The sequence below is a fragment of the Mustela nigripes genome, chromosome 1 (assembly GCF_022355385.1).
Source record: "Mustela nigripes isolate SB6536 chromosome 1, MUSNIG.SB6536, whole genome shotgun sequence".
NCBI lineage: Eukaryota > Metazoa > Chordata > Mammalia > Carnivora > Mustelidae > Mustela > Mustela nigripes.
The window spans coordinates 160,020,990-160,039,929 of NC_081557.1; positions in this window are offsets into that span (position 1 = coordinate 160,020,990).

The following is an 18,940-nucleotide window of genomic DNA, read 5'->3' on the forward strand; positions in this document are numbered from 1 at the left end:
AGCTGGAAATTCTGCATTTCTAGTAGGATTCCAGGTTTTGCTGATGCTGTGGTCCAAGTCATACACTTGGAGTACCAAGGCTCAAGGTAGTGATTAAAATAGAAATCTGAACCACATGCTGTTAAAGCAGCAATACTAAAGAGAGTGAAAAAAAGAAGGAATTTCAATGTTGAACCATAGCAGAGCTCTGAACAGTGGGTGAGTACTTCAAAATGCTTGATAAACTGCTAAAATTATCAATGAGAATGTCAAAAGTGAGGTGAGCCAATCAAAGCAACAATTGATGACATCATTTGTAGCCCTTGGAAGAATGTGGGGAAATGGTGCTCAACAGAGGAAGAGTTCCAATGTCAATGAAACTCTTATTTCATTAAAAAAAGGTGTTTTCTGATATCACTTGTTAATGTTCTCAAGTATTTACCTTGAGTAACCAACATTCTAATTACTGTCTTCCAACTGGGTTGTGGAAATAAATGCACTTGTAATATATAGAAAATATGCTAAAATGTCTCTGGCTAGATGAATAGGTCACATTTTTCAATGCTGGCAAAAAAATACAAGGTCAAAACAATAAACCTGGGATCACAAATTAGCAGAAATCTTTGAGCCCCTGACCTATTTCCTACAGGTAATTGTAAAGTTAGAATGAAATATTGTATTTACATTTAATGCATTTGAAGGTTCCTAAGAATTTTACTGTATTTTCTTATTTAATATGAACAGAAAGAAAAATCAGCTATTCCTCTAATATGCAAATTTTTAATGGAGTATTCTCTGTTAGAGTCTTAAGATTTATGACTCCTTGGTAATTATTTTTAAAACTTACTTTTAAATCTAATTTAATATAGGATATCAGATAGCCTGTACCAAAGAAAAAGGCAACACAGTATGAGCAAAGTTATACCATCATCCAAAGTGAATATGCACTTTGTTGTCTATACTTTTCATAGTGGAAATGGGAAGATAATACCCACAGTTAAAGGAAATAGCTAACTACTATTTTTTTCATAAATAAATGGAGACAAGGTTTTTTTTTTCTATTTCCTGTGAAATTCAGAGCAATGGAAGCATTAAAGAATGACTTGAGATCTTTACTTTACATTTTATTTATCTAATTTCCATTGAGAATTTAACACCTATGAACTTCTTTTCTCTTTTTAACCTGTAATTTTTTATTTAATTGTGAATTACATATTGTGGATCTGGGTGAAAGTTTAAAAAGATTTTCTCTTTCCTAAATTAGATTGCTTATATTAGTGTATAAGCAAAATAATGCCCATGCTTGGACAAGACTATTCTGAATTATAGTTTGGTCTTATCACCAGATTTATATAAAATTGTCAAATGGGAATAATGAGGTACCTCGCAAAGATTTTCTCAAACAACTGAACCAAACTAAAATTTCTCTTCATAAATGGGCCCTGATGACCCACATTTAGATATTTCCAGTATCTGTGGTTGTGAAATTTCTTTTTTCTGTTCTTGGATCATATTCACAAAGGTGGGCAAGGCCAAGTGGTTATGAGAAGATTGGCAGCTGGAAACAGAGTGAAGCTCTGCAAGCCTGAATTGAGAAAAAGTTAAGGAAAGCTCAGTTGAATTTGTATATTTATCCTCCAAAACACTGAAACAGCTCAATTTCAAATATCAAATAAATACCCTTATGTTATATTTCCCATGTGCTTGAAGGTTGAAAATAGTGCTCCACATCAGGAGTCTGATTTCCATGTCATCCTGTCAAATAGTTGTTGCCTTCAGCTATAAAAGTGCTTGCAGTCCTGGGAGCGCCATGCCTAAGTTTAATTGACTTCAAAGAACATCCATTGAATGAAATGAAACCCTGTGTTGGAAGGAGATTCTCCCAGGGCTAATCAATAAGGTCATTTGGGGGGCTCTACATTTGAGAAGGAGCTTCTTCTACATTCTGTCATATGCACCCAAAAGCTCTTCACTATCTGTGAAGTCTAAGTCCATATTCACAGCTTTCTTTCTTTGTGTAGCTATAATTGAGGTGGATTATTCAAGGATATTGTTGGCTCAAGTTAAGTGAGATCTACCAAAATCTGCTTTAAGTAGGAATTTCTTTTAAATGATTGATTTCCATAATGTTTATATGGTGATAACAGCAATGTGAGTTCTTAATAAGGTTGAAGTAAGTCATTATAAAATGCTGATTCGCTTTTCCCCCATATTAGGCTATATTTTCTAAAGAAAAACATCTCATTAATATATTTTCAATTTACATCATGGCAAAATCTGTTATGCTTGATTCCTTATTCTGATGGAGCTTTGAATATTTAAATAAATATAAATCAATGGTTCAAACTATTTGGATGCAAAAAAGACAAATTCTTAGGTATAAAGTTAGATATGAAGTGATGTGGAAAATACAAAGTTTAGCAGTTGGTATAAACCCATTAAGAACTATACAGTGCTAGTGGTGATTACTCTCTAAATACAACCTATATCCTTATTCAGGAGATATTTATTGACATGTACAGTTTCAACAAGAGCCCTTATCATATGGTCATCATATCTATTTATAAGATATTTGAAGAAAGAAAACCTTCAAGTCATTCTCAAATGTCCTTGCAGTTCCTCAAAGACAGATTATTCCTCTAAGATAGTGAGACTTCTTTAAAGGAATGTTACAATGAAATGTTCCTTGCAGTGAAAATGGTACTTTCTACTTCAGATAGAGTGTTTTGTCCTTGAAGCTTGGGTCTTGGTTGTAAAATAATGACAAGCTTGCAGTGAGGATATGTTTCTGGTACCACTTGAGTTTCCCCCTGCTTTTGTTTCATGCTCGATTTCTTTAAACAAATGAATTACTGCAAGATCACTATATTAAACATATGAGAGTTGTTGTGGTCCCTGGTGAGTTACAATTCTCATGGTTCTTTTTTATTTATTGTTTTTATTTTTATTTTAGAGAGAGGTGGAGGGAGAGACAGAGAGAACACAAGTTGGGTGGAACAGAGGGACAAGCTGAGCTGATTGCCTCCTGACCAGGGAGCCCAGAGCAGGGGTAGATCCCAGGACCCTGAGATCATGACTTGAACTGAAGTCCTACAATTAAGTGAATTAAGTGACTGAGCCACCCAGATGCCCCCAAATCTCATGGGTTTTTAAATATTTGATTGTTGGCTTTGTGAAGAAGTCTTTGTCATTGCCTACATGATTAGATATAAGAAATAGTTTCTTTTAGCAAGCGTATCAGATTTCGGTTTGATAAAAATAACAACTCAGGGATGCCTGGATGGCTTGGTCAGTTAAGTTTCTGCCTTCAGTTCAGATCATGATCCTGAGGTCCAGGGACTGAGTCCCTTATGAGGTTCATTGCTCAGTGGGGAGCATGTTTCTCCCTCAGCCTGCTGCTTGCTCTCTCTCTCTGACAAATAAATATTTTTTTTAAAAGAGAAAAATATACAAATAACAATTTAGATGATCACTGGGTTTTAATGCTTTATTTAAAATCGTATCAAACTTAAAGAGGAAAGGCTACCTCTGTCCCTCCTCATAAAATGCCCATTGTCATCAAGGTGGGATGGGTCTCTTCTTACAAAGGAAGTTGTGATCTTTGTTCCATCCATTTGATTCCCACACAGTTCACTAAATCTCTCATTTACCCAACCTTGTGAGCTAATACATGCCTGTGTCTATTCAGTCCAGCTCTGTTTTCCCTAATCAGGTCAATGGTTCTCTTGTGCACAAGGCATAGAGAGGGTGCTTGTTTCCTAGAGTTGCCATAACAAAGTACCACAAACTAGATAGCTTAAAAACAACAGAAACTTAGTGTCTCATAGTTCTGGGTACTAGAAGTCTAAAATCAAGGTGTTGGCAGGACTCCCTCTGAAACTCTGGGTAGAATCCTTCCTTGCCTCTTCCTGGCTTCTAGTGGTGCCTGACAATCATTGGTGTTCCTTGGTTCACAGCTACATTAATCCAATCTCTATTTGTCCTTACATGGTCATCTTCACACTATCTTCCCTCTGTAGTGTGTCTGTCTAATTTCCCGTTTGTTGGTTTGTTTGTTTGTTTGTTTTATAAGGATACCATCTGTGTTAGATTAGGGTTCACCCTAATTACCTCATCTTAACTTGATTAAATCTTCAAAGACGGTATTTCCATGTAAGGTCACATTTTCACTTACTGGGGAGTAGGACTAAAATATATCTTCTTGTGCAAGATACAGTTCAACCCATAACAGAGAATAGATCATTTTAGTTATTTGAAAAACATTTTCAGAGGTGACGAATATATTCCCAGTCATAAATAGCTGACAGAAGAATTTTCAGTTTGTAGGTTTGTTTACTTGTTTTGTTTGGTAGTAACACTGTGGTGCACTATTTACATTCTTTTAACTCCACATTATTTATTTAGTATATGGCCTGGCAAATAGTGAGAATTCTAGTCATTGTCTTAAGATACACTGTGGATTATTGAATTTCAAGTACAACATATGTCATGAAATCAACAAAACACCTGCTAGTTTCTTCGTCTCTGGGGACATTTAAACAGGACTGCTAATCAAAAACAGTCAGGCTTTGAGATTTTGTTCCACATCTTTTTTTTGGTATATACCTCAAACACTCCATCTTTAGAGTATGTTTCTTCCTTAGCCATTTCACCTCTGCCTTCTGTTCTTCCTTTTACCCAGTCCCAGAGCTTTGAATTGTGTTGATTCCTTCCTGGAAACAGCAAAAAGCATTTTACTGTACAACAGCGTTTCTCAAAAAAAGGCTGTGTTGTTTTTCCTTCCATTGGTCCATCACTGCTTTGCAGATACCTGAACATATTTTGCTGTTATCAAATAGTACCCTGTGCACAGAAGAATGTTTTCACGTGCCATAAAAGTCATTTTACCAGAAAGTGTCATTGATTTACTTGTGGCAATATAGGATTCCTTGATTAAGAGTTTGACAAATCCCCATTGAAGCTGCATAATAAATCAATCTTTTACTGGAAAAGCCTGAGGGGGCGGGGTAAGTGAAGATGCTATACATTAATACCTGGAGGAGAGTTACTAACCTCTATTCTCTGGTGATCAATCACTTTGGCTGGGTTGCGCTGACAATGTCTGGAGGTCATCTGGTTAATGAGACAGCACTGGGAGAGTCCTTCCCAGGATTACATTTTATCAGTCAATCATTAACACCCATATTGGACACCAAGATCCATTTGCTACTTTTAAGAGAAAATCTTGTGAAATATATCCAGAGCAGATTAATGATTATAAATGGATTGCATGAAAATGGTTAAGAAAAATATGCCATTGCTCTTAGAGTGTCTCCATTAAGAAGAATTAACACAAATTAGCACTAAATTGTTTTTTTAATCCAAGAATTTTTCTTGAATACACATTTTTATTGTGCCATAGCACAAGAAAATGACAATTAAGAATTTATATCACTTAAAAAAAATGGCTCAATGGTGGAGATATCAACATTTTATTGAGATTGTACACATCCTTGCTCAAGTGTTGGTATCTGAAACATGGATGTTTTGGAAATTACCATCACAGGAACATGTGCACTAAAGAAACATGAAAAATGAACTTAAAAATTATCCATGGTTCAAGAATCATAATTTTGGTTATTAACTACAGTGATGAATCAAAATATGTGTTTTTGTTTTTGGTTTTTTTTTCTTTTGAGGAAACAAAGGAAAGGAGAAGTTGGGCCGAAGGCTCATTTAGATTTTGTTTTTAACCTCTGATAAACATAGCAAATTACTTCTTTTAATTTCTGTCATATAAATAGCAGACATCTTTCATCTTTATATCCTCAGCAACTAGTAAGTAGACACTCAAAAACATTTTTTTTCTTTTTTTAATAGTTTGGTTTTATCACAATTTCAATCTCACACAAAGTTGATTTTCAGTACAGGCCTTTCTAAAGAAAAAAAAAACAATCTTTGCCTAATATCCATTTTTGTTTGATACTGAAATATCCCATAAAAATGCACACTTTATATATATCTGACTTAGGCTAATGAAAAGCAATGAGCTACCATAGACTTCTTTAACTACTAATATGTGAGCTTTTGTCATAGTTGTCTGCTAATTTTAATTTTTTTATTCCTTCTCAGAGTACTTAGATGGCATTTCTAATTAAAGAAATTCTTGTTCTGTATCATGTTTGTTTATAAATCTACTCCCCCCCCAAAATTATTTAAATTTCCAGAGATTGTTGATACTATCACATTCATTTAAACAAAAGTGATTTGGAAAAATAATTCATAATATATGGTAATACTTATTGTGTATCAAAATGGTTTATATAATTTTGGCAAACTTTACTATACTTAAAAATATTTTTAGATATGCTTTTGTTTTAGTAATATTATTTACTTATGATTAATGCCATGAATAAAACTTAAACTGCTTAACTGAGATCTTAAGAGAAGCCTTTTTAAAGATTTTATTTATTTATTTATTTATTTGAGAGAGAGAGAGAGAGAGAGGGAGAGAGCAGGAGCAGGGAGAGGGGGAGGGTCAGACAGAGAGGGAGAAGCAGACACCGTCACGGAGCAGGAACCCCTACCTGGGGGCAAGATCCTGGGATCATGACCTGAGCAGAGGCAGATGCTTAATTGACTGCGCCACCCAGGCACATGGAGAAGGCTTTTAAAAATATTTTCTACTTGTAAATGAAGAGTGAATCCTTTTACATTTATTATGCTTGTCATTTTTTATGCTTATTTTAAATTTCTGTGGACAGAAGCTTATAACTCTATATGTCATAAGATCCCTGTAGAAGGTTCTATTTGTTCAAAGATGACTGCACCAATATCAACAATCACACAGATTCTTCTGCCATCTAACTTTGGCAGTCCCCCATCAACTAGTAGATTTAAATAAACTTTGTCTTGCACCTGGTACGGCCTTCCTAACTCACTTATTATTGGTAGAATGTGGAGAAAATTATAGTGTATGCTTTCCAAGACTAGGTCAGGGAAACCCTTGTGGCTCCCGCCTCAATCTATTGGACCCCTAAATTCCCACATATCCGTCTTGGAATGCTCCATGTCAGAATCCACTTGGCATGCTTTGAGAACCCTCAGTCACATGGAAGGGTATAGATATTACTGTCAACAGTCTTAGATGAGCCAATCTCCATGTCATCCCAGCTAAGGCATCAGACATGTGGGTGAAGAAGCCTCCCAATGACCCTGGTCCCATTATCTGAGACACTCCCAGGTGTTTTGTGTTTTGGTCTGCAGCTAAAGTCCCAAAAACTGTAGATCAGAGATGGACCAACTGAGACTTTGCTGAACTCTTGACCCACAGAATCCATTTTTGTGTGACACCACTAATTTTGGGTGGTTCATTATACATTACTAGAGAATTGGAATATTCTCTTGATAAATATATAACTGAAATTCTCAGATATCTACTTCTATAAAACATTAAATTCCACTTAACAGACTATTTCTATAAACACATTTGAAATTTCTTAATGTATTAAAAACAAAATGTTAGCGACAAACTACTGTTTGTATTAGAAACATATAAAAAAAGCTTAAAATGGAAAATACAGAGCCATATCATTTATGACCATACTAAATAAAATAAATTCTAATTAGATGAACTAATTCTCCAGTCAGAATATATAACTTTGCTCTTTATGAAAAATGCTAAATATGCAATCTAAAGTCATTTAAAACCTTAAACCCTCCTATCTAACCAAATGAGTAGCATATTTTTTTATTGAAAGTAAAAGCATTATATTTATTTACACGTTGTCTTTTGATTTTTCTATATTTATTATCTAATTATCTAGTTTATCCACTTAGGTACATAATGACTGAAGTACTTAATGCATTTTTGAGGTTTTCTCAAATAAGTGAAAGCTTCTCTGCCAACTGCATTTCAGTGGTGTTTCCTTTAATTTAGAGAAACACTTCAGCAGTTCAGATTATTGGCCACGCATCTTTCCAAGCATTTCACAATCTTTTCAAGGTATGTATAAAAAGGGAGATACTATAATTTTATCCTCATTTTTACAGAGGAGGAAACTGAGGCATACTTTGCTTCAGTTCACTCAGCCAGTAAGCGTTGAAGCTGGGATTTAAAAATAAGCCAGCTGGCTCTAGAGACTGTGCTTTTACTCCATTGACTCCATTGAAGTAGAAAAACAAAGAATGAGTAGGTTAGAATTTAATGATTATCCCAGCTGAAATGCATTTAGAATGTTTGTACATTCTCTCTTGCAATCATTTTAGCTGTTAGATTATGCCATGCCTTAAAAATTCAACCATTTAATAGATTTAAGGTAAAAACAAACAAACAAACAACAAACAAAAACAAAACAAACAAAACGAAAGCAAAAACAAACTGAAGCCAGTGGGCATTTTATTTACATAAAAGAAAACACAGAAATTCCCTTTTGTATTTCTGACTTTATATAAACCTTGTTTAAAATAGTAAAGAATAGAATTAATGTTACATTACAAGGGACAAAGCAGCTCAGGAAAAAGAGGCATCCATGTCAGTATGTATCCAAATGAGGGGCAGCTGTGCTTTGAAAACCTGTGCATGCAATGCCGTGACCTGCTTGATAGGCACCAATTCAATGTCTGAGAGTGTGCGCACCTGAACTTCTTTCTAACTGGTCCCACTCCATGGGCACTTCACCTTGTACACATAGCTTCTATAATTACTGCTTTGTCAACATGTAAAATCTCCATGAAAAGGCTTAAAATAATGGCAATCTGTTAATAGGACTTCTCTACATCTTTTCATTGCCTATGCCAATAGCATTTCTTTATGGTTAATCTTATATCTTTAATGGACAGTAAAAAATGCTATATTCAGAAAAATGACCATTTTTTACTCTTCATTTTTTTAAACCCTGAATTTGCAGCTAATTCCTGCAACTTCAGAATAAAGGAAATGACTAATGCCATTAAATCAAAGCCCTATCTTTAAATCTAATTATGTGAAGCCAAGGTATGAATATCATTATTAATATCATCACTCCATCAATCTGGTCGAAGATTTTAAAAAATTTATTTGATGATCACACATTTCTGTCTCTACATCTCTCTGCCCTCCCCCAATTTCTGCAATTTCTTCTAGAGTCCTCCCATACCACCAGCTCCTAATTTCCTGAAAATCTCTCTTTGTAGGAGATAACATTCAGTAAGATTTGATTAGGTCATTTCAGTAACGTTTTGATTTCCAGAAGTCAGAATTGACTCCTGAATTTATTGAAGACATCAAACCTCCAAAAGCAGACATCATGTCCAGCAGTGTAGTATTTGCTTCAAGCTTAAGTACATGTTTCCTCCTTACTCCTCTTCCTCTCCTCTTCCACTAAGAGTGCCGATGGGGCATAAAATAAGCTTAACTTCTTTTGCCTCTTCCAGAATCTGATGTGCTATTCTTGAAGTGTCACATGCACAAACTTCAATCAATTGTAAGAAACTTAAATATCTTTCTTTCTTCTTAATTTTTCATGGTTGTTTTTTTTTTTTTTTTTTACCATTGTTATTTTAGCCCAGTCTGCATTGAACCAGAAAAGGCACTTGGTAGATAGTTGAGGAAGAGATGATGACTCTCTATATCCTTGCCAGTGCTGGAGAGACTTTTATTTGTTAGCAGAGATGCTGTGGGAGGAGGTTATGTTAAATAAAGTCATCTAAGGCTTGCCCGCCTAGAACACTCAATCTGGAGACACATCCAGAGAATAAGACTAATAGGAGAGCAGAAATAGGACAGAAGAAGAGTGTTTGGAGAGAATGATGAGCACTGAAGTTGGAGCTCTCACTGTACTTTTTGATTATTTAAGGTGGGAAATTTTATAAATTAGATACATAGTTGGGAATTGCATATTATTCTCAATTTCCTATAGCAATAAATACTGTCTTTGAAGGAAAAAGCACTCAGTGCTTAGTGCTAAAAGGAAGAGAGGAATAGGTAATTACATCTTATTGGTAGAACTATAAAATATACCTGTGATGCATATTTCAACAATGATTTACTAATTTAGTTTCAACTTACTCTAGAAAGAATCGGAATAAATTAAAGCTCAAAATGCATATAATTAGAAAGCTAAAAAATAAATATTTTAAGAATAACATATATAGTATAATAATAAAGGCAAGATAAAAGATAAACACACTAAAATTAATAGACTTAGGACCTCCCACTTGGCAACAAAATTTGGCTCTAAATTCTCAAAATGTCAAGGCAAAGCAAGAAAGAGATTCAATTTACATTCTTAGATTTCTGGATAAATACCTTTGTTCCTGATAATATATGGGCAATTTCTCCTCTGGATTAAAAGCACTTTGAGGACATCTATGACACCATGAATAATGTCGCCAAGATAGATACAATGTCAAAGTTCAAGGCACAACCCAGGAAACAGATGTAGGAAACCGCTATGTGTAACTTCTGTACTGGATTTTTAGATCTGTCTGTGCTCTCTAAAACCCTAAGCCATTTGCTAGAGTTTTCACAATGTGATCATCATTACTTCTTCAAACGTTAACAGAAATTTACAATATTGTCTTAAACCAAAAAGAGTTCTACAGATTTCGGCTTGGGTGCTGATCTTGTGTTGGGTAACAAATATAAGGGAAGCCATTCAGGCATGACTTCTGCCAGGCCCTACTTTTGTTTATTTACCTGTTTTCTGTCTCACTTATATTTCCTGACCTGCGTTATCTGACCTACTGTCACTTAAGTATTTGTTGATCCCCATTCCTACTTTAGGTCCCAGTCTCATATATATATAAAATATGATCTTTTTTGGTCCCAAGTTCATAGCTTACATCTGCACTTTGCTGCATCTGTGCAGAATCCTGGCATTTCCTAACCTCTCTGACATTTGATGATTGCTAAAGTTTGGAAGCAGAAATAAGGAATAAAGGAATAGAAACAGGGAATAAACAAAGGAATTCTGAGGTAAAGCCGGTACCGGAGGAAAGTAGAAGAGCCCTTTTGGCATTCAATTAGTTCACCCCATCCTAGCTAACCTGGGAGCCTAAAGGAAGGAGATTTAGATTGTCATGCTCAATTCATATCAGTTACTTTAGAAGCTGAATTAACCTTGTCCATCTCTGAAAATCTATCACAAATGCATATTAGTTTTCATTAAGCTTATATGCTTTCCAGAATTAATTTTACTACTTTTCTTTTTTTTAAGATTTTATTTACTTATTTGATAGCTAGAGATCACAAGTAGGCAGAGAGGCAGGTGGTGGTGGGGGGGAGCAGGCTCCCTGCTGAGCAGAGAGCCCAATGGAGGGGGCCGCTCCATCCCAGGACCTTGGAATCATGACTTGAGCTGAAGGCAGAGGCTTTAACCCATGAGTCAGCCAGGTGCCCCCTACTTTTATTTCTTAATACATTTCGGTTAAATTCTGTAAATTATTCCAACTAAGCAATTATGTTTAATGATAAAATTCTATCCATAAGAATTTGCTTAAAGGGAAATAACAGTGACAAAAATAAAACAAATGGACTACCACTATAACAGCAAAAATGATGGACTGAGGCGGAGATATGGGATTTTCATAAAGCGGCCAGAAATAACTTTTTCTCAATGTGCTGATCAGACTGTGCATTCCCTCTGGATCTGCATCTTTGATGATTCTCTTTCACTAACTTCCCAAATAAAATGCATCAGGAAATTATCTTAGTTATACCCTCAGGATGCATCCTGCCTGACTATGACCTCTTCTTACATATCCTCCTTGATTTCCTGAGTTCAAACCATTTTCTCTTGCCTAAAATATGGCAGTAATCTCTGAAATGAGCTCCCTCCTTCTGTTTTTGACTCCAGATAGTCTATTCTCCACACAACAGTCTGGGAGATTATTTTAAAATACAGTGTTATCAAGCATCTCCTCTATCCTACAGCTCCTGTAACATCTGCACTGCCCCCTCCCCCCATCCGTATCCCTCTGAACTCAGTTTCTACAACCCCTTCTGTTGATCACATAACTCCAGCCATGCCAACCTACTTGGTGTTTCTTGAAGACACCAAACATGTCTCAACTCAGGACAATTTCAGCTGTTCTTCCTTTGGCTAGATTATCACTTTCCCCAGAGAGCCACAGTTTTCCCCCCAATTCCCTAAGATACATGCTTAATGTCACCTTATCAGGGAGGACTTTGTTGCCCCTTCTCATCCCATCGCTGTCCTTCCTCCTTACGGTATTTCTTTCTGTTCTGTTTTTTCTATATTTTTTTAAGTGCGAACATCCAACGTATTGAAGAATATAAAGGTATATATGTAGAGTTTAAAGAGGCAAATAAAATAAATACCATGCACCCACTGCCCAACAGAAGAGATAGAAGCTTATCAACACCTGTGAAGCACTGATGTACCCTTCACAGATTGCATCTACTCCCTACCACATACTCTTCCCTGCCATTCCCAATAGACTACCCAGTATTCTGATTTTACTTCCTGCTTTTTATTTTAAATAGATTTAACCCAAATGTATGTATATCTTACCTAAATGATGAAGTATCTACTCTATTTTCTGTGAAATAAATAATATTTTATATAACCTGTGTTTTTTGGCTCAATAAAGTGTTTTATGATTCATCCATCTTGATGCATATGGCTAAAGTAGATTAAATTATATTACTTATTCCATTATATAAATATTATGAATTCTGAAAAGTCTGTGATTTTATCCCACTTGTATGCTAACCAGTTTCTTGTCACTGGTTCATGAATCCTGCTAGAAGACACAAAACTGCTGGATCAGAGACAAAGAACTTTATTACACATGCACAATAAGAAACAGGAACCTCTGCATATTCCCCAGTACCCTGAGTCTCAGTTTCCACAAAATGACAAGAAGAGGGCCAGGTGACACAGAGACATGGATAGTAGATTGTATTGCAGGGAAGAAGTCCTAAGATTATGAAACACAAATCTTTTATAAAGAATAATTAACTATACAGGGAGATATAATTTTTCTGGGCAGAAAGTAGGCCTGCCTTTTCTTCTGGAGGGAGGCACCATGTCTTTCTTCCATGGCTGTAACCACAGCTGTCCTCTGTTCCAGAATGAAGCGTTGTATATTCCAAGGTCTCTGGCTATACCAGCGTTCTTGAAAAGAAAGTCCAAAACAAAGAGTAATCAGTGCTTCCCTCACAAAATGTACAGAAACGTAAAGAACTCTCAAAAATCCTCTCCCAGGAATAAACATAGCACAGTTATTTATTCTATACTTGCTAGATGTTTGATTGGTTTCCAGATTTTTGTACTATAAACAAGACTGGTACAGACATTCTTATAATGTGTGCTGGTTCATATATGCAAGAGTTTTCAAAGATATATTCCTTAAAGGGAATTGCTGGGATATGTCTTTATCAGTAGTACATAATCATTTTCATTATATTTCATCCTCAATAATTCTTTACAGTGCCAAACTTCTAATTTTAGCAATCTCCTGGGTATAAAATCATATCTTAATTTAGTTTTAGTTTTTAATCTCATTTTTGAAAATTTTATTTTACTTTTCAGTGTTCCAAGATTCATTGTTTATGCGCCACACCCAGTGCTTGTGCAGTACATGACCTCCTTAATACCCACCACCAGGCTCACCAAACACCCACCCTCCTCCCCTCCAAAGCCCTTAGTTTGTTTCTAAGAGTCCACAATCTCCCGTGGTTCCTCCCCCACTCCGATTTCCCCAACTCACTTCTCCTCTCCATCTCCCAATGTCTTCCGTGTTATTCCTTATGCTCCATAAGTAAATGAAACCAAATGATAATTGAGTCTCTCTGCTTGACTCTTTTCACTTAGCATAATCTCCCCCAGTCCTGACAACGTTGATACAAAAGTTGGGTATTCATCCTTTCTGATGGAGGCATAATACTCCATTATCTTAATAATAATTAAGTTGATCATCTTTTTTGTTTTTGTTTCTAAGAAAATCCTATCCACTATTTGGCCTGTTTCTATTTAGGTATCTTTTTCTTATTCATTAATAAGTATTCTTTATGTGTTGTGGATACTACTCATTAATTTTATGTGTGCAGAGGTCTTCCAGTTTGGGTAGTCTTTTCAATATCATTATGATATATTTTGAAATACATAGTCTTATGGATTTATTTTCAATATAATTAAAAATCTTATTTTCCTTCATAATGTTTTGTAATATACTTCAAAATCCTACTTCTATTGAGTTCATAAAAATTCATAATTCATTGTTTTGGTTTCTTTCCTCTTCTACTTAGGATAAATTAAGTTCTGGAATCTGAGAATTTGTGTCTTTTATTCTAGTAAAAATCTGAGTCATTATTACTTTGATTACTGCTTCTCTCTCATCCTTTCTACTTCTTTATTTAGGTACTCAGCAACTATTAACTGAATACCTATTTTATTCCAGTCTCAAGTAGATGCTAACTCTTCTTTTTCCCTCAGAACTTAAGCTCGTTTTGGTATTTGTCCTCTCTATTTAAGTTACATTTGAGTTAATTTATTCAGTTCTACCCATTCACTAATTTTCTCTTCATGTGCATGTAATATGCCTCCCACACAGTCCATTGAGTCCTCAATGAACTTTTTATTTAAGATTTAAATGTTTGATTTTAATCTTTTTTTGACATTATTTCTTATTTCTTATTTTTATTTATTTAAGCATTCTAACAGTGGATAGTTTTACCTAAATCTTAATTCAAAACATTTGATTTCATTGTTTGGTAAATTTCCTTCTGTAATTCACTGACTTTTTAGTTTTTTTCTTTTCTTTTCTTTCTTTCTTTCTTTTTTTTTTTTTTGTTTTTTTGTTTTTTTGTTTTCTCTTTGTCTTGTAATTGTCGTGTGAGCTCTTTTCTATTGCACTTTATCTGCAGGAACTATTTGTCATCTGTCTGCCAAGTGCCTTTTCCTCGGATTTCTATGCTTCTACACAACACTTGGGAGAAAAAAATAATCCTCAAAGGCTGCATGGGGAAGTCAAAGCCTGGTGTAGGCAGACAGAAACTGATTTTATTAGGACCCATGGATGGAGTGGTTTGGGATTCCTGGGTGAAGACCGTATATATCAATTCAAACCAAGAAGATGAGGGTTTTGCTAAGCAGCACAAGGGTCTTACCTAAAGGGCTTATAAGGAGAAAGCTTTGGGAGGTACTTACATTTGCCTGTGATGATGGGACTGTCATCTAGGGGATAAACTTAAATGAGCAGCTGGTGTCAATTTAAGGTCCGCTCAGGCCCCTTGACCAGAGAAAATGGATGCTAAGGCAGCAAACCATGGAGTACCTTAGCTAAACTTTTGGTAATTCTTCCTATGATGCCCAGAATCAGGAATAACATTCATTTGGGTAGCAGGTATATTAAAGGACATAGGCATTGTTTTCTGAAGCCATTAGAAAGAACATTCAACCAAGGGAATAATGACAAAGTTGATGATAAATAGAGTCACTCTATGTTTGAAATTCGGTTCTTCGCCCTTTTCCCCTCTGGATGTGGAGAACCATGAGAATAACTCAAGAACCTCAGGAATTGTGAGAATTTGTTGAAATATTTTAGTTAAATCATGCATGATCTGTGTATCCTGAAATAACTTGTGGAAGTCAGCTTGTACCTGCCTTGAGTTATTATTATAAATTCAGTAAGAGGTGCCCTGTAAAGAACAGATACCACCCCATTCAGCCAATAGGGAATATGATGCCAGTTGATTGTCCATTACCATCTGTGCTAGTGAGTCATACTGTTGCTGCATCAAACTGAGAGCATGGTAGAGCATCTGCATGTGGTTGGTTCTGATGGCTGAAAATTTCTGTGTGGTTTTTAATAATTCATCTTGTTGGCCTAGAGGGTAGCACCTGTGCTTATGCATGCCAGACCAGTGGTAATAGGAAGTCTTAAGAGGATGAGGATAAGAATGGCTCTTTTGGTAGGTGAGCAGTATATCTTACCACAGAGGTGACAGGAGGATAAAGGGTGGCTTTATTAAAGATAATGATGTTGCAATAATGGGGGTTATCTCTATGGATGGCTTACAGACTGGGCAGGGTCAAGCAGATGTGTTCTTAGCCCCTCGAGTGAGGCCCACAGTGGAATCTGAATGAGGTTTATTTATCAGTTTAGGGGCAATGAGCATACAGGGTGAGGTCCACCTTTTGTGTTAAAGTGTAATTGGTAGCAGGCTAATAGAAACATAGGGCTGTATGTCTGGCCCTGTGTGGTGACAGATTGCATTGTCTTACCTGAAAAACCTGGGCTGCTTTTTGAAGGTTCGTATGAATATTTTTGTGATGTTGGACCCTGCCCACTCAGTTGTTGTATGGGGCAGGGCTAGAGCATACAATGGGGAAGGTTTATAGGTAAGACCTGGAGAAAAGTGGAAGTGGCAGTGTTGGGTACACAGGAGGTGCTGTCAATGGTGGTGGAAATAACAAGTGTAATGGTCTGTTTTGGATATGATGGGTGGAGAGCAAAGGCCATAATCTAGTACACTGAGCAATGAACACAACAGCTAGAGGTCTTTAACCATGCGGGCTAAGCAGGTCAAATTAGGGGTGTTTTGAGGAAGTGTCTTATTGTGGCTAGATGTGGTTTAGAATTCATTGTTTGGCTTGCCATAAAGGTAAAATATGTCTAGTTGTGCCAGGCAGTTAACAGGGGACTTACTCAGAGTTTTATAAGTGTTTCGATAGAAGCAAGTCTTACAAGCAAACAAAATATTTTATAGGGTATCAGGGCCTATCACTAGGGGCAAACTTCTCTTCTAGAACGTAGGAGACTCTAGGGACAGTTATAATGTCCAAGAAGGTTGGGGTGTATTTTCTCCTTTTTTGCTTTCTTGTGTTGGGGCTCAGTCAGGTCCAGTGATGACTTCCTGGGCTGAGGTGATATTGTTTGAGCACTTGGTTTGTTTGAGGTTGTAGAGACCAGCCCGGGGGTGGTAGTCTTCCTTGGAGAAAACCTATGAAGGGTAGGACTGGCTGGCTGGTGTTAAATTCTGAGTATGAATGCTAGAAGCCTGGCTTAGGATGGAATTACAAGTATGGGATCTACTTCTAGTTGAACAGATCTCAGTGAGCTCCATGGGATCATCAGGGGTATACTTTGCAAAGGAAGTCACAATGTCTATGACCAAGTTATTTTTTAAGGACTCCATCCATGATGTATATCAATTTTAGGGACATTGATAGACTAATTATAGGTCATTTATGAATGGCATCTTTACAATCCGAAGATTGTCATACTAAAACTATAGTAACATCAATAGAGCACAAACCTGCTAGCTAGATGAGTCTGATCTGGTTTTATGGGAAGGAACCATTCAGTCTGGAATACAATTTAAGGCATGGTATAAAGAGAGAATGACTAGTTTAAACATCACTTCCATTAGTACCATTTAATACAGAGGGAGGTGAGCTCTGGGTCAGATTCACATCCAAAGGCATCTGGCTGAGACATTTCTTCAAGGCCTGCCAGCATCAGCCACTCAACCACCCTATAGTGAAATTGTGCATCAGGCTGATTTTGTTCCAGCACGTCTCCTGAAACAAGGTTAGTCCTGAGGGGACTAGCAACCCCATCATCCAGGGTACTTAGTAAGAGTCCTAGCTACAACAAAGGAGAGATTACATTTGACAGCCCTGGTAAGCAATCTGGAATACTGACCAAGGATAAAATGAAGATGCTTTGGAGCAAGAGGTAATTTACCTTTTCATCTACGGTGGGGTGGGAAACAGGCCCATTCTTGCCTTTGTGTTTGTGATCCCATTCATGCCTTTCCCTCTAAAAGGGGCTGTAGGCTGCCAAGATTTGGCCCACAGGTAGCATGTACCAGACTGCTGTCTAGGGTAGGCATTGCTCCAGGACCCTATGGGCAGCCAGGTAGAGTCCTGCTTAGTTGGGAGAGTCCATGAGACAAAATCAGGCATCTCCACTATTTTCAGTGGGAAGTCTGAGTCCAGAAAGGCAGGCCCCTCTCTCCTGCATGGCTTGCTGAGCCTGCCTCAGGCTGGTGAGGTACTTGGTGAGGTACTCCCCAATGGAAATAAACCTATTGGCCTGCAATGACATTAATAGATCTAAGTAGAATGGATACAGGTGCACTGTGTTGCCTGGAAAAAGGGAAATAACCTAATAGGTGCTTGTTGGAATCTAGTGTCAGGCTGGATTGCAAGGAGGTGGATAGTGAGAGAAATTTTGCAGTTCTCTGCTGATCATACTATGCCAGGTCCCTTGACAGAAGTACTGGTCTCTGTATCTTATGCAGGGCAGTGGCCCATTCTCTCTGCTGAAAATATTGTGTGGTTAAGCGTCAGTCTTTCCAGATGGCATTCTCAGAGGGTTCCCATAGCAGGAGTTCATCTGTCTCATGCCAAAGGCAGTAGTGGATTGGCTGGCGTGAATTCAGATCTTGTCAGTGTAGGGTATGTGCAGTAGCATGGGCAGCCTAGCAAAGACAGACCGGATGCCCTTGAAATTGAAAATAAATTGACAGTTTGAGGCTTCGGTTACTGGAAGTGAGTGAAAGAAATTGCCAAAATCTAGGACAGCAAAGTAGGGGCTCTGAGCCTTTTGGATATCATCTGTCATCTGTAATACTGGGAATGGGAAACTTAATGGTGGGAAACTGTGTGTTTTCATTTTGATAGTCAGTTGTTAATCTCCATTCATTGGTGGCCAGTTTTAACACTGGTTTTATAAGGCCTGATGACCCTGATGTCAAACATGTCTCTAAAGATGGGCTGAAAGCTCTCTGTACCTTGCTTCAGCAGATACTGCGGTATTATTATTATTTTTAATAAACAGAACAGTTGAACAGGTTCCCATTTGGCATCTGCCCTGAGAAAATCCAGGAATTTGGATTTATTTTACCAGACACATAACAAGTAAGGGAGAGAACCAGGAGAGCTACCAACACTGGCAACAGTGCTAGAAATATGGCACCAATAGACACATCTAACTTAATTTGTACTTCCTTTACAGTTTTACCTGA